The sequence below is a fragment of the Ranitomeya imitator genome, chromosome 2 (assembly GCF_032444005.1).
Source record: "Ranitomeya imitator isolate aRanImi1 chromosome 2, aRanImi1.pri, whole genome shotgun sequence".
Lineage (NCBI taxonomy): Eukaryota > Metazoa > Chordata > Amphibia > Anura > Dendrobatidae > Ranitomeya > Ranitomeya imitator.
In genome coordinates this window covers 241,660,790-241,675,852 of record NC_091283.1, presented here as the reverse complement: position 1 = coordinate 241,675,852, position 15,063 = coordinate 241,660,790, and the positions used below count along the sequence as shown (strand labels likewise).

Here is a 15,063-nt window from a genome sequence, read left to right as displayed (position 1 = left end):
TGACGGCGCACAGTCTAAAGAAGGCGGAGGGAGATGGGCGAGAGCCCGAGGTGAAGATATGCACTGCGCATGCCCATGGATCCCAGGCTCGCAGTGTGATTCAATCAGAAGACACTGCGAGGCGGGTTCTCGGGCAGCGCGGGCGCACAGGCGCAGCCATCCTGACACCAAATTATGTCAGAAGACAGGCAGCGCAAACTGGCCATGGCCAAGGGATAACAGAACAGCGCAGGCTCCGTGACAGCTTAAAACAACGCTGAGGAGGCAGCGCATGGCACCAAGGGGGTAGGAATGACGCCTGTGCTGCGTCACATTATGAAGGAAAGTCCCAGCTCCGGGACGGTATAACGGTATCAGTGAACACATTTTATAAGTGTTAAGTTCTGCGTGTGCAAGGAGCTAAAATAAAAGAGCTACCTTTTCCTTGTGCAACATTACTGCTGCACAAGATGGCTCTTTCAGTAACAAACGCCGAGGGGGGGGGGGACAGGTTCCCTTACATTTAGGTTGTTGTGCCAGCGTGGCGGTCGCAGGACACATTGCCGGCTACACAGCTGGGGATCAGCTGACGTTACTGAAACCCAATAACACTGGGTCGTATGTTTTGACTGTGCAGCCTGCACTTCTGAGCCGCAACTGGCGGTGATGGAGCCCAGGAATAGCAGTTCAGGTGGTAGAAAGATGAACACATCAGGAGACCTGGATGACACCAAATTACTTAATCAGGCAGAGGAGTGGCAAATTCCTGCGAGATCCAGGCCTGGTTCATTTTCAGGAAAGTAAGCCGGTCAACGTTATCGGAGGATAGTCGCATGCGACGGTCTGTTAGTACACCACCTGCGGCACTAAAGACACGTTCCGATAAGACACTAGCCGCAGGGCAAGCCAGCACCTCCAATGCATACTGGCTTAGCTCTGGCCATGTATCCAGCTTAGAGACCCAAAACTTGAACGGGGAAGAGCCGTCTGGGAGTACACTAAGAGGGCAAGCCATGTAGTCTGTCACCATCTGACGGAACCGTTGCCTCCTGCTGACTGGAGCCACCGGTGATGGTGTAGACATTTGGGGCGGGCACACAAAAGTTTTCCACAGTTGTGCCATACTGGGCTTGCCTTGGGCAGAGGCACTGCTTCTGCTCCCTCTTTGTGCAGAGCCTCCTCCTCCACTGCCTCGACGCACTGAGCTGCTTTGTAAAGCACTAGCAGCACTCCTCTCAGTTGGACTGGAGAAGATGATGGAATTCACCAGTGTGTCGTGGTACTCCCGCATTTTACGCTCCCGTGTCAACGCCGGGATGAGGTTTTGGACATTGTCACGGTAGCGAGGATCGAGGAGGGCGTACACCCAATAATCAGGCACGTTGAGAATGTGGTCGATGCGGCGGTCGTCTCTCAGGCACTGCAACATGAAATCAACCATGTGCTGCAGACTGCCAACTGGCCCAGAAACTCTGTCCCCTGCTTGAGACATGATCTCTGCCCGCTCTTCATCACCCCACCCTCGCTGTACACACTGACCACTGGACAATGGTGTAACTCCCTCCTCTGGACGTAGCTCTTCCTCGTCCATTGACTCCTCCTCATCCTCACAAAGGGTCCCCTGCCGACCCCTTTGTGAGGAACCACGTGGCGCTGACTGTCCAGAAGATGATGGAAAAGGTGACTCCTCATCCTCCACCTCTTCCACATCATCCCTTATCCCTTGCAGGGTTTCTTGAAGCAAGCAGATAAGGGGGACAGTCATGCTGACTAGTGCATCATCTGCACTTGCCATCCGCGTGGAATAATCGTAAGGACGCAAAACCTGGCAGACGTCCTTCATAGTGGCCCACTCTGTGGTTGTGAATTCTGAGCGGCGCTGACTGCGACTTTTTTGCGCCTGATGCAGCTGGTACTCCATTACTGCTTGCTGCTGCTCACACAACCGCTCCAACATATGTAACGTGGAATTCCACCTGGTAGGTAGGTCACATATGATGCGATGTTCAGGAAGGCGAAACCGACGCTGCAGAGCAGCAATGCGGGATCTTGCCAAGCTGGAACGCTGCAAGTGAGCACACTCTAGGCGGGCCTTGTGCAGAAGTGCATCAAGATCCGGATAGTCCCTCAGAAAACTCTTCACAACCAAATTGAGCACATGTGCCAGACATGGGATGTGAGTGAGGTTGCCAAGGCCTAAAGCTGCCACCAGATTTCGGCCATTGTCACACACTACCATGCCTGGCTGGAGATTCGCTGGCACAAACCACACATCGCTCTCCTGCTTTAGGGCATTCCAGAGCTCCTGCGCTGTGTGGCTTCGATTCCCCAAAGAAACTAATTTCAAGACGGCCTGCTGACGTTTGGCCACGGCTGTGCTCATGTCAGTCGTAACAGGTAAACGTTCACGGGTCCATGTGGAGGTGGACTGTGACGGATCCTGCAGCGATGAATCTGAGGAACTGGTGTAAGAGGAGGAGTCAATGCGTACAGACTGGATTCCTGCAATCCTTGGAGTGGGCAGGACACATCCTGCGCCACTCGCACGGTCTGTACCCGGCTCAACAACATTAACCCAATGGGCAGTGACGGAAACGTATCGCCCCTGTCCATGTTGACTGGTCCACGCATCGGTGGTGAGGTGGACCTTGCTACTGACGGCGTTCAGTAGCGCGTGTTTTATTTGTCCCTCCACATGCTTGTGCAGGACAGGGACAGCTTGCCTGCTGAAGTAAAAGCGGCTGGGCACCTTGTACTGTGGGACTGCCAATGCCATCAAGTCACGGAAGCTGTCAGTCTCCACCAGCCTGAATGAGAGCATTTCCAGTGACAGAAGTTTGGCAATGCCTGCATTCAGAGCCTGTGCTCTGGGGTGGTTTGCCGAGAATGCCCGCCTTTTCTCCCATGCCTGTACTACCGATGGCTGTAGACTAGGCTGGGAGTGTGAGGATGACTGGGAACGTGGTACTGTGGGTGGAATTACACTAGGTCTCTGGACAACAGTGCCAGAGGTTCTTCCATGGCGATCCAAGGAGGAAGCCGAACCAGCTGTGCGTGAGCTGGAGGAAGAAGCAACACGAGCTGAAGAGGTGGTAGCTGCCGCTGTTGGTTGGCCTAGGTCTTCAGTGTGTTTTTGTAACTCCACCGCGTGCCTGGTCCGCACATGTTTCCACATATTTGTGGTATTGAGGTTGCTGACACTTTTACCTCTTTTTACTTTCTGATGACACAGCTTGCATTTGACAAAACAAATGTCATCTGCAACTGTGTCAAAAAAGGACCAGGCACTGCAAGTCTTGGGAGCGCCCTTTTTGGCTTTTGAAAGAGACAGGCTCCTAACTGGTGCCAAAGTGGAGGCTACAGGCTCTGCAGTCTTCCCCCTCCCTCTCCCTCTTTGGCCCGTTAGGGGAATCTCTTCCTCTGAGCTGCTCCCACCACCTTCCTGTTCCTCACGCCACGATGGGTCAAGGACCTCATCATCTCCACTACCCTCTGCCACCAACTGCTCCTCCTGGGTAGTCTCGGCAGCACAGTACGCACCAGAAAGCGGCACCTGAGTTTCATCATCAGATGCGTACTGCGCTGTGGTCACCGCAGGCACTGACCCACGCGCCTCTTCAGAGTCAGAGAGACAAAGCTGTTGGGCATCACTGCACACTGCCTCTTCTTCCATTTCTCCAATACTGCTTGGCTGGCCCCCTGTTTCCAAGCCAAGAGATTCAGAGAACAGAAGTAGAGACGGCTCCTGTCCTGGGCTCTCTGACTGCCTGGCCAATTTGGAGGTGGTGAAGAGACAGATGGCTGCTCTCCAGTGGTCTGTGCCTGAGAGGATGTGGCACTAATTGAAGTCGATGCGTTAGCTGCCATCCATCCGACAACGGCTTCAATTTGATCTTCACGCAGCAGCGGTGCACGGCGCTCTCCGACAAAGCTGCGCATGAAGGACTGTTCCCTGCTGAAACTGGGTGATGATGAGTCACCGGTGCCCGCAGCAGGCACAGAATCACCATGTCCTCTCCCTGCTCCTCTCCCTGCTCCACGCCCACGCCTACGACCCTTACTCCCTGCCCTCTTCATCTTGGTTGACAGATAAAGATAAGCAGAAAAGTACTAAGGCCTTAGTGTGCTTATTCCTGAAATACTCCTCCTAACAGGTGTAAGAAACACTTATGTTGTAAAGTGTGGACTAGACTTTATTATTGATAAAATTTGGCCTACTGTTGTGAATAGGTAATTCAGAACCACAATGGACCTTGAAGTTCAGAGCACACAAGTGACCTGACAAAAACCACAAAACATAGGACTAGCTCTGAGACGTGGGAACTCTGCTGACCGCAATCCCTAAACCTATCAAACCACACTAGAGGTAGCCGTGGATTGCGCCTAACGCTCCCTATGCAACTCGGCACAGCCTGAGAAACTAGCTAGCCTGAAGATAGAAAAATAAGCCTACCTTGCCTCAGAGAAATTCCCCAAAGGAAAAGGCAGCCCCCCACATATAATGACTGTGAGTAAGATGAAAATACAAACACAGAGATGAAATAGATTTAGCAAAGTGAGGCCCGACTTACTGAATAGACCGAGGATAGGAAAGATAGCTTTGCGGTCAACACAAAAACCTACAAACAACCACGCAGAGGGGCAAAAAGACCCTCCGCACCGACTAACGGTACGGAGGTGCTCCCTCTGCGTCTCAGAGCTTCCAGCAAGCAAGCAAAACCAAAAAAGCAAGCTGGACAGAAAATATAGCAACAAAAGTAACACAAGCAGAACTTAGCTTATGCTGAGCAGACAGGCCACAGGAACGATCCAGGAGGAAGCAAGACCAATACTAGAACATTGACTGGAGGCCAGGATCAAAGCACTAGGTGGAGTTAAATAGAGCAGCACCTAACGACTTAACCTCATCACCTGAGGAAGGAAACTCAGAAGCCGCAGTACCACTTGTGACTACGCGGGAAGTATCGGAATTCGGTATCGGAATGCTCAACACTAATCAGTAGTGTTGAGCATTCCGATACCGCAAGTATCGGGTATCGGCCGATACTTGCGGTATCGGAATTCCGATACCGAATTCCGATACTTCCCGCGTATCGGATACCGGAATCGGAAGTTCCCAGAATTCAAACTGAACGCAGCAGCCAATGAGGAATGAATGGAAGTGTGGGCACATCCTGTTTAGCATGGTGGGCATGTAAGTACTGGCAAGGCTGTGATTGGCTGCTGAAATGATGTCACTCTGCACTATAAAAAACGCTGCTGCCATTTTGCGCTCACTCTGCTGTGATTTCAGTTAGGGACAGGACGCTGTGTTCTAACTGAGGGCCAGTTGAGATAGCTAATTGCTTTATTTTGCTTTTCCAAGGCTAATTTAGCATACACTGTGTTCACTGTTCAGTTCACCTTGCTCTTGCCTTGCAGCGCTGTTTTAACAGCGTTCTGCAAGGTCTCTGTGTGTGTGTGTGTGTGTGCAGCTCACTCTGTAGTCTGTGTGCAGCCATATACCAGGTTGTATTCAGCTCAGGGGGGGTTCACACTGCCTCACACAGTTCTATGCATTGTCCTTTTTTGCTCATAGTGCAGCCTGCTGCACAATTTTTCTAAAATTTCCTATTAGTGTCTTTCCACCCGTCTCCAGCAAAATAGTGGAAAAACACTAGATAGGATAACCTAGAGGGGGGGGTTTTGGGCCTTGCAGCGCCGTTTACGGCTGTCTGCACGGTCTCCGTGTGAGCGCAGCTCGCCCTGTAGTCTGTGTGCAGCCACAGCCCGTTGTATTCAGCTCAGGGTTTGTCACTGCCTCATACCGTTAAATAACTTGTCCTTTTTTTCAACTAGTGCAGCCTGTTTAAAAATTATTTAAAAAATTCCTATTAGTGTCTTTCCACCCGTCTCCAGCTAAATAGTGGAAAAACACTAGATAGGATAACCTAGAGGAGGGTTTTTGGGCCTTGCAGCGCCGTTTACGGCTGTCTGCACGGTCTCCGTGTGAGCGCAGCTCGCCCTGTAGTCTGTGTGCAGCCACAGCCCGTTGTATTCAGCTCAGGGTTTGTCACTGCCTCATACCGTTAAATAACTTGTCCTTTTTTTCAACTAGTGCAGCCTGTTTAAAAATTATTTAAAAAATTCCTATTAGTGTCTTTCCACCCGTCTCCAGCTAAATAGTGGAAAAACACTAGATAGGAGTCTGCACGGTCTCCGTGTGAGTTAAACTCGCTCTGTAGCCCGATCTGCACAAAAAAAAAGTAAAGTTCACCAAACACCACTTAACACTTGTGTAGGCCACATTTTATCAATAATAAAGTCTAGTCCACACTTTACAACATTAGTGTTTCTTACACCTGTTAGGAGGAGCATTTCAGGAATAAGCACACTAAGGCCTTAGTACTTTTCTGCTTATCTTTATCTGTCAACCAAGATGAAGAGGGCAGGGAGTAAGGGGCGTGGGCGTGGAGCAGGGAGAGGAGCAGGGAGAGGACGTGGTGATTCTGTGCCTGCTGCGGGCACCGGTGACTCATCATCACCCAGTTTCAGCAGGGAACAGTCCTTCATGCGCAGCTTTGTCGGAGAGCGCCGTGCACCGCTGCGTGAAGATCAAATTGAAGCCGTTGTTGGATGGATGGCAGCTAACGCATCGACTTCAATTAGTGCCACATCCTCTCAGGCACAGACCACTGGAGAGCAGCCATCTGTCTCTTCACCACCTGCCAAATTGGCCAGGCAGTCAGAGAGCCCAGGACAGGAGCCGTCTCTACTTCTGTTCTCTGAATCTCTTGGCTTGGAAACAGGGGGCCAGCCAAGCAGTATTGGAGAAATGGAAGAAGAGGCAGTGTGCAGTGATGCCCAACAGCTTTGTCTCTCTGACTCTGAAGAGGCGCGTGGGTCAGTGCCTGCGGTGACCACAGCGCAGTACGCATCTGATGATGAAACTCAGGTGCCGCTTTCTGGTGCGTACTGTGCTGCCGAGACTACCCAGGAGGAGCAGTTGGTGGCAGAGGGTAGTGGAGATGATGAGGTCCTTGACCCATCGTGGCGTGAGGAACAGGAAGGTGGTGGGAGCAGCTCAGAGGAAGAGATTCCCCTAATGGGCCAAAGAGGGAGAGGGAGGGGGAAGACTGCGGAGCCTGTAGCCTCCACTTTGGCACCAGTTAGGAGCCTGTCTCTTTCAAAAGCCAAAAAGGGCGCTCCCAAGACTTGCAGTGCCTGGTCCTTTTTTGACACAGTTGCAGATGACATTTGTTTTGTCAAATGCAAGCTGTGTCATCAGAAAGTAAAAAGAGGTAAAAGTGTCAGCAACCTCAATACCACAAATATGTGGAAACATGTGCGGACCAGGCACGCGGTGGAGTTACAAAAACACACTGAAGACCTAGGCCAACCAACAGCGGCAGCTACCACCTCTTCAGCTCGTGTTGCTTCTTCCTCCAGCTCACGCACAGCTGGTTCGGCTTCCTCCTTGGATCGCCATGGAAGAACCTCTGGCACTGTTGTCCAGAGACCTAGTGTAATTCCACCCACAGTACCACGTTCCCAGTCATCCTCACACTCCCAGCCTAGTCTACAGCCATCGGTAGTACAGGCATGGGAGAAAAGGCGGGCATTCTCGGCAAACCACCCCCGAGCACAGGCTCTGAATGCAGGCATTGCCAAACTTCTGTCACTGGAAATGCTCTCATTCAGGCTGGTGGAGACTGACAGCTTCCGTGACTTGATGGCATTGGCAGTCCCACAGTACAAGGTGCCCAGCCGCTTTTACTTCAGCAGGCAAGCTGTCCCTGCCCTGCACAAGCATGTGGAGGGACAAATAAAACACGCGCTACTGAACGCCGTCAGTAGCAAGGTCCACCTCACCACCGATGCGTGGACCAGTCAACATGGACAGGGGCGATACCTTTCCGTCACTGCCCATTGGGTTAATGTTGTTGAGCCGGGTACAGACCGTGCGAGTGGCGCAGGACGTGTCCTGCCCACTCCAAGGATTGCAGGAATCCAGTCTGTACGCATTGACTCCTCCTCTTACACCAGTTCCTCAGATTCATCGCTGCAGGATCCGTCACAGTCCACCTCCACTGGACCCGTGAACGTTTACCTGTTACGACTGACATGAGCACAGCCGTGGCCAAACGTCAGCAGGCCGTCTTGAAATTAGTTTCTTTGGGGAATCGAAGCCACACAGCGCAGGAGCTCTGGAATGCCCTAAAGCAGGAGAGCGATGTGTGGTTTGTGCCAGCGAATCTCCAGCCAGGCATGGTAGTGTGTGACAATGGCCGAAATCTGGTGGCAGCTTTAGGCCTTGGCAACCTCACTCACATCCCATGTCTGGCACATGTGCTCAATTTGGTTGTGCAGAGTTTTCTGAGGGACTATCCGGATCTTGATGCACTTCTGCACAAGGCCCGCCTAGAGTGTGCTCACTTGCGGCGTTCCAGCTTGGCAAGATCCCGCATTGCTGCTCTGCAGCGTCGGTTTCGCCTTCCTGAACATCGCATCATATGTGACCTATCTACCAGGTGGAATTCCACGTTACATATGTTGGAGCGGTTGTGTGAGCAGCAGCAAGCAGTAATGGAGTACCAGCTGCATCAGGCGCAAAAAAGTCGCAGTCAGCGCCGCTCAGACTTCACAACCACAGAGTGGGCCACTATGAAGGACGTCTGCCAGGTTTTGTGTCCTTTCGATTATTCCACACGGATGGCAAGTGCAGATGATGCACTAGTCAGCATGACTGTCCCCCTTATCTGCTTGCTTCAAGAAACCCTGCAAGGGATAAGGGATGATGTGGAAGAGGTGGAGGATGAGGAGTCACCTTTTCCATCATCTTCTGGACAGTCAGCGCCACGTGGTTCCTCACAAAGGGGTCGGCAGGGGACCCTTTGTGAGGAGGATGAGGAGGAGTCAATGGACGAGGAAGAGCTACGTCCAGAGGAGGGAGTTACACCATTGTCCAGTGGTCAGTGTGTACAGCGAGGGTGGGGTGATGAAGAGCGGGCAGAGATAATGTCTCAAACAGGGGACAGCGTTTCTGGGCCAGTTGGCAATCTGCAGCACATGGTTGATTTCATGTTGCAGTGCCTGAGAGACGACCGCCGCATCGACCACATTCTCAACGTGCCTGATTATTGGGTGTACGCCCTCCTCGATCCTCGCTACCGTGACAATGTCCAAAACCTCATCCCGGCGTTGACACGGAAGCGTAAAATGCGGAAGTACCACGACACACTGGTGAATTCCATCATCTTCTCCAGTCCAACTGAGAGGAGTGCTGCTAGTGCTTTACAAAGCAGCTCAGTGCGTCGAGGCAGGGGAGGAGGAGGCTCTGCACAAAGAGGGAGCAGAAGCAGTGCCTCTGCCCAAGGCAAGCCCAGTATGGCACAACTGTGGAAAACTTTTGTGTGCCCGCCCCAAATGTCTACACCATCACCGGCGGCTCCAGTCAGCAGGAGGCAGCGATTCCGTCAGATGGTGACAGACTACATGGCTTGCCCTCTTAGTGTACTCCCAGACGGCTCTTCCCCGTTCAAGTTTTGGGTCTCTAAGCTGGATACATGGCCAGAGCTAAGCCAGTATGCATTGGAGGTGCTGGCTTGCCCTGCGGCTAGTGTCTTATCGGAACGTGTCTTTAGTGCCGCAGGTGGTGTACTAACAGACCGTCGCATGCGACTATCCTTCGATAACGTTGACCGGCTTACTTTCCTGAAAATGAACCAGGCCTGGATCTCGCAGGAATTTGCCACTCCTCTGCCTGATTAAGTAATTGGATGTCATCCAGGTCTCCTGATGTGTTCATCTTTCTACCACCTGAACTGCTATTCCTGGGCTCCAACACCGCCAGTTGCGGCTCAGAAGTGCAGGCTGCACAGTCAAAACATACGACCCAGTGTTATTGGGTTTCAGTAACGTCAGCTGATCCCCAGCTGTGTAGCCGGCAATGTGTCCTGCGACCGCCACGCTGGCACAACAACCTAAATGTAAGGGAACCTGTCCCCCCCCCCTCGGCGTTTGTTACTGAAAGAGCCATCTTGTGCAGCAGTAATGTTGCACAAGGAAAAGGTAGCTCTTTTATTTTAGCTCCTTGCACACGCAGAACTTAACACTTATAAAATGTGTTCACTAATACCGTTATACCGTCCCGGAGCTGGGACTTTCCTTCATAATGTGACGCAGCACAGCCGTCATTCCTACCCCCTTGGTGCCATGCGCTGCCTCCTCAGCGTTGTTTTAAGCTGTCACGGAGCCTGCGCTGTTCTGTTATCCCTTGGCCATGGCCAATTTGCGCTGCCTGTCTTCTGACATAATTTGGTGTCAGGCTGGCTGCGCCTGTGCGCCCGCGCTGCCCGAGAACCCGCCTCGCAGTGTCTTCTGATTGAATCACACTGCGAGCCTGGGATCCATGGGCATGCGCAGTGCATATCTTCACCTCGGGCTCTCGCCCATCTCCCTCCGCCTTCTTTAGACTGTGCGCCGTCAGCTGATCCCTAATAGCATGCCACGGCCGTGACGCCGCACAGTCTGAAGAAGAGGGAAGGAGGGGAGTGAGAGTCGAGGATATGCACTGTGCATGCCCATGGATCCAAGGCCCGCAGTGGGATTAAATTAGACGACACTGCGAGGTGAGATCTGGAGCAGCGTGGACGCACAGGCACTGACAGCCTGACACCAAATTATGTCAGAAGACAGGCAACGCTAATTGGGCATGGCCAAGGGATAACAGAACAGCGCAGGCTCCGTGACAGCTTAAAACAACGCTGAGGAGGCAGCGCACGGCACCAAGGGGATAGGAATGACAGCTGTGCTGCGTCCCATTACGAAGGAAATTCCCACCTCCGGGACGGTTTTACAGTATAAGGTGACACATTTTTAGTGTTTACTTCTGTGTTTGCAAGGAGCATAATTAAAAGAGCAACCTTTTCCTTTTGCATCCTTAGTGCTGCACAAGATGGCTCTTTCAGCTACAAACGTCTTGGGGGGGGTTAAAGGTTCCCTTTCAACTTGCTCCAATTAGGCTTTGGCCTACACTCTGTTCCTCTGCTCCTCCTGCTGTCCCTGGGCTCTAACACCGCCAGTTGGTGCCTGGAAGTGCTGTCTGCACAGTCAACAGTCGCTCCTCTGTTATTGGGGTTCATTAACGTCAGCTGATCCCCAGCTGTGTGTGCGGCAATACCTCCAATCTGCTCCTCCTGCTGTCCCTGGGCTCTAACACCGCCAGTTGGTGCCTGGAAGTGCTGTCTGCACAGTCAACAGTCGCTCCTCTGTTATTGGGGTTCAGTAACGTCAGCTGATCCCCAGCTGTGTGTGTGGCAATACCTCCAATCTGCTCCTCCTGCTGTCCCTGGGCTCTAACACCGCCAGTTGGTGCCTGGAAGTGCTGTCTGCACAGTCAACAGTCGCTCCTCTGTTATTGGGGTTCAGTAACGTCAGCTGATCCCCAGCTGTGTATCCGGCAATGTGTCATGCGACCGCCACGCTGGCACAACTATAATGTAAGGGGACCTGTCCCCCCCCCCCCCCAGGCGTTTTTTACTGAAAGAGCCACCTTGTGCAGCACTGATACTGCACAAGGAAAAGGTCGCTCTTGAAATTATGCTCCTTGCAAACGCTGAACTACACACTCATGTAATGTGTCCCCTCACACCGTCCAACCGTCCCGGAGGTGGGACTTTCCTTTGTAATGTGACGCAGCACAGCCGTCATTGCTACCCCCTTGGCACCGTGCGCTGCCTCCTTAGCGTTGTTTGATTCCGTCATGGACCCTGCGCTGTTATGTTATCCCTTGGCCATGCACAGTTTGCGCTGCCCGTCCTCTGACATCATTTGTTGTCGTCCTGGCTGCGCCTGTGCGTCCACGCTGCCCGAAATGCCACCTCGCAGTGTCGTCTAATGTGATCCCACAGTGGGCCTGGTATCCATGGCCATGCGCAGTGCATATACTAGCCTCTCACTCCCCTTCTTCACACTTCTTCAGACTAGGCGGCGTCAGCTGATCCCTAAAAGCATGCCACGGCCGTGACGCCGCACAGTCTGAAGAAGCAGGAAGGAGGTGAGTGAGAGGCGATGATATGCACTGCGCATGCCCATGGATCCCTGGCCCGCAGTGGGATTACATTAGATGACACTGCGAGGTTGTATCTCGGGCAGCTTTGACGCACAGGCACTGCCAGCCTGACACCTAAATGATGTCAGAAGACGGGCACCGCTAACTGTGCATGGCCAAGGGATAACATTACAGCGCGGGCTCCGTGACAGAACCAAACAACGTTGAGGAGGTGGCGCACGGCACCAAGGGGGTTGGAATGAAGGCTGTGCTGTGTCACATTACAAAGGAAAGTCCCACTTCCGTGACGGTTTGACGGTGTGAGGGGACACATTATATGAGTGTGTACTTCAGCGTTTGCAAGGAGCATAATTTTAGGAGCCACCATTTTCCATGTGCAGTATTACTGCTGTACAAGATGGCTCTTTCAGCAACAAATGCCTGGGGGGGGGACATAAAGGTTCCCTTTCAACTTGCTCCACTGCAGGCTTTGGCCTACACTCTGCTCCTCTTTGATTCCCTGGGTTTCAACACTGTCAGTTGCCACCTGGAAGTGTTGTCTACACAGAAAAAACACTAGCTGATGTGTCAGTGGGGTTCAGCACCGCCAGCTGTTCCCCTGCTGTGTAGTCGGCAACGTGTCCAGCACAAGCCACGCTGGCACAACAGACCAAAAGCTGCCACCAGTGCAGGCTTCGGCCTACACTCAGCTCCTCTCCTCCTCCTGCTGACCCTGGGCTCTAACACCGCCAGTTTTTGCCCGGAACTGCTAGCTGCACAGAGAAAAACACCAGCCAATGTGTTAGTGGGGTTCAGCACCGCCAGCTGTTCCCCTGCTGTGTAGCCGGCAACGTGACCTGCAAACGCCACGCAGGCACATGAACTGAAATTAAAGGGACCCTGCCACCCACCCCAAGGTGTTTCTATGTATAACAGCCACCTTGCACAGCAGTAATGCTGCATTTGTACAAGGTGGCTGACTTTTTCTCCTTGCCAACGTGGAACTCAACACGTACAAAATGTGTCTCATTGAGACCATTCCACTGTCCCTGAGGTGTGACTTTCCTTTCTAATGGTACGCAGCACCACCCTTGGTAGCGCTGCCCGTCTTCTGACATCATTGGTTGGCTGCCTGTGCCTGTGCGTCCGCCCTGCCCGACACAACCCCCCTCGTTGTCTCATATATTTTTGCTGCGAGGGTGTGATTGATGGGCATGTGCAGTGCATATGTTCGCCTGTCTTCACTCATCTCCTTCCGCCTTCTTCAGACCGTGCGGCCTCATGGCCGTGGTAGGCGATAAGGGATCAGCTGAGGCCGCCCAGTCTGAAGCAGGTGTAAGGACATGTGTGAGCGGCAAACATATTTACTGCACAAGGCCACGAATCCCAGCCACGCAGTGTGAATTTTTGAAAACACACTGCGGGTCTGGGATTCATGGCCATTGCTAACCGCACCGGCCAACATGAAATGAGGTGAGAAGACAGGCAGCGCTCACAGCGCATGGCCAAGGGATCACAATAGCGCAGACTCCTGTACAGCAAATAACAACGCTCAGGAGGCTGCGCCCAGCACCAAGGCGTTATGTATGTGCACCTGTGCTGCGTCTCCTTAAAAAGACAAGTCACGCCTCCAATACTGTTCTACTGTTCAATGGGCTAAATTGTGTACGTCTTTCATTCTGCGTGTGCAATGAGCATAACTTAAAGAGCAACCTTTCACTTGTGGAGCTTTACTGCTGCACAAGGTGTGGCTCTTCAACATTGTAACACCTGAGGGTGGGTTAAAGGTTACCTTTGAAATTGGTTCAATTAGGCTTCGGCCTACACTCTGCTCCTCCTGCAGACCCTGGGCTCTAACTACGCCAGTTGGGGCACGGAAGTGCTGGCTGCACAGAGAAAAACACCCACCATTGTGTCAGTGGGGTTCAGCACCGCCAGCTGTTCCCCTGCTGTGTAGCCGGCATCGTGTCCAGCACAAGCCACGCTGGCACAACAGACCAAAAGCTGCCACCAGTGCAGGCTTCTGCCTACACTCTGCTCCTCTCCTCCTCCTGCTGCCCCTGGGCTATAACACCGCCAGTTGTAGCCTGGAAGTGCTAGCTGCACAGAGAAAAACACCAGCCAATGTGTTAGTTGGGTTCAGCACCGCCAGCTGTTCCCCTGCTGTGTAGCCGGCAACGTGACCTGAAAACGCCATGTAGGCACATGAACTGAAATTAAAGGGACCCTGCCACCCACCCCAAGGTGTTTCTATGTATAACAGCCACCTTGTACAGCAGTACTGCTGCATTTGTACAAGGTGGCTGATTTTTTCTCCTTGCCCACGTTGAATTAAACAGGTACAAAATGTGTCTCATTACAGACCATTACAATGTCCCTGAGGTGTGACTTTCCTTTTTAATGACACGCAGCACCCCCCTTGGTAGCGCTGCCCGTCTTCTGACATCATTGGTTGGCTGGCTGCGCCTGTGCGTCCGCCCTGCCTGAAACAACGCTCCTCGTTGTCTTACTTATTTTGACTGCGAGGGTGTGATTGATGGGCACGAGCAGTGCATATCTTCGCCTGTCTTTACTCATCTCCTTCTGCCTTCTTCAGACTGTGTGGCCTCATGGCCGCGGCATGCGAGAAGGGATCAGCTGAGGCCGCCCAGTCTGAGGAAGGTGTAAGGACATGAGTGACAGGCGAAAAAATTTACTGCGCAAGGTCACGAATCCCAGCCCCGTAGTGTGACTTAAAGAAAAGACACTGCGGGTCTGGGTTTCATGGCCATCGCTAACCGCACCGGCCAACATGAAATGAGGTCAGAAGACAGGCAGCGCTCACAGCGCATGGCCAAGGGATAACAAGAGCGCAGACTCCTGTACAGCAAATAACAACGCTCAGGAATCTGCGCCCAGCACCTAGGTGTAAATTTTGACACCTGTGCTGCGTCTCCTTAAAAAGACAAGTCACGCCTCCACTACTGTTTGACAGTATACTGGGCTAAATAGTGTACGTGTTTTATTCAGCGTGTGCAAGGAGCAAAATTAATAGAGCAACCTTTTACTTGTGC

At 52.5% G+C, this 15,063-nt stretch overlaps 1 protein-coding gene across 1 annotated transcript in view; it reads left to right on the top strand.

Annotated features, from left to right (window-relative positions):
* The window catches only part of LOC138662856 (oocyte zinc finger protein XlCOF22-like), a 283,481-nt gene that overhangs the window by 252,597 nt on the left and 15,821 nt on the right, over positions 1 to 15,063 (top strand). The window lies entirely within an intron of this gene.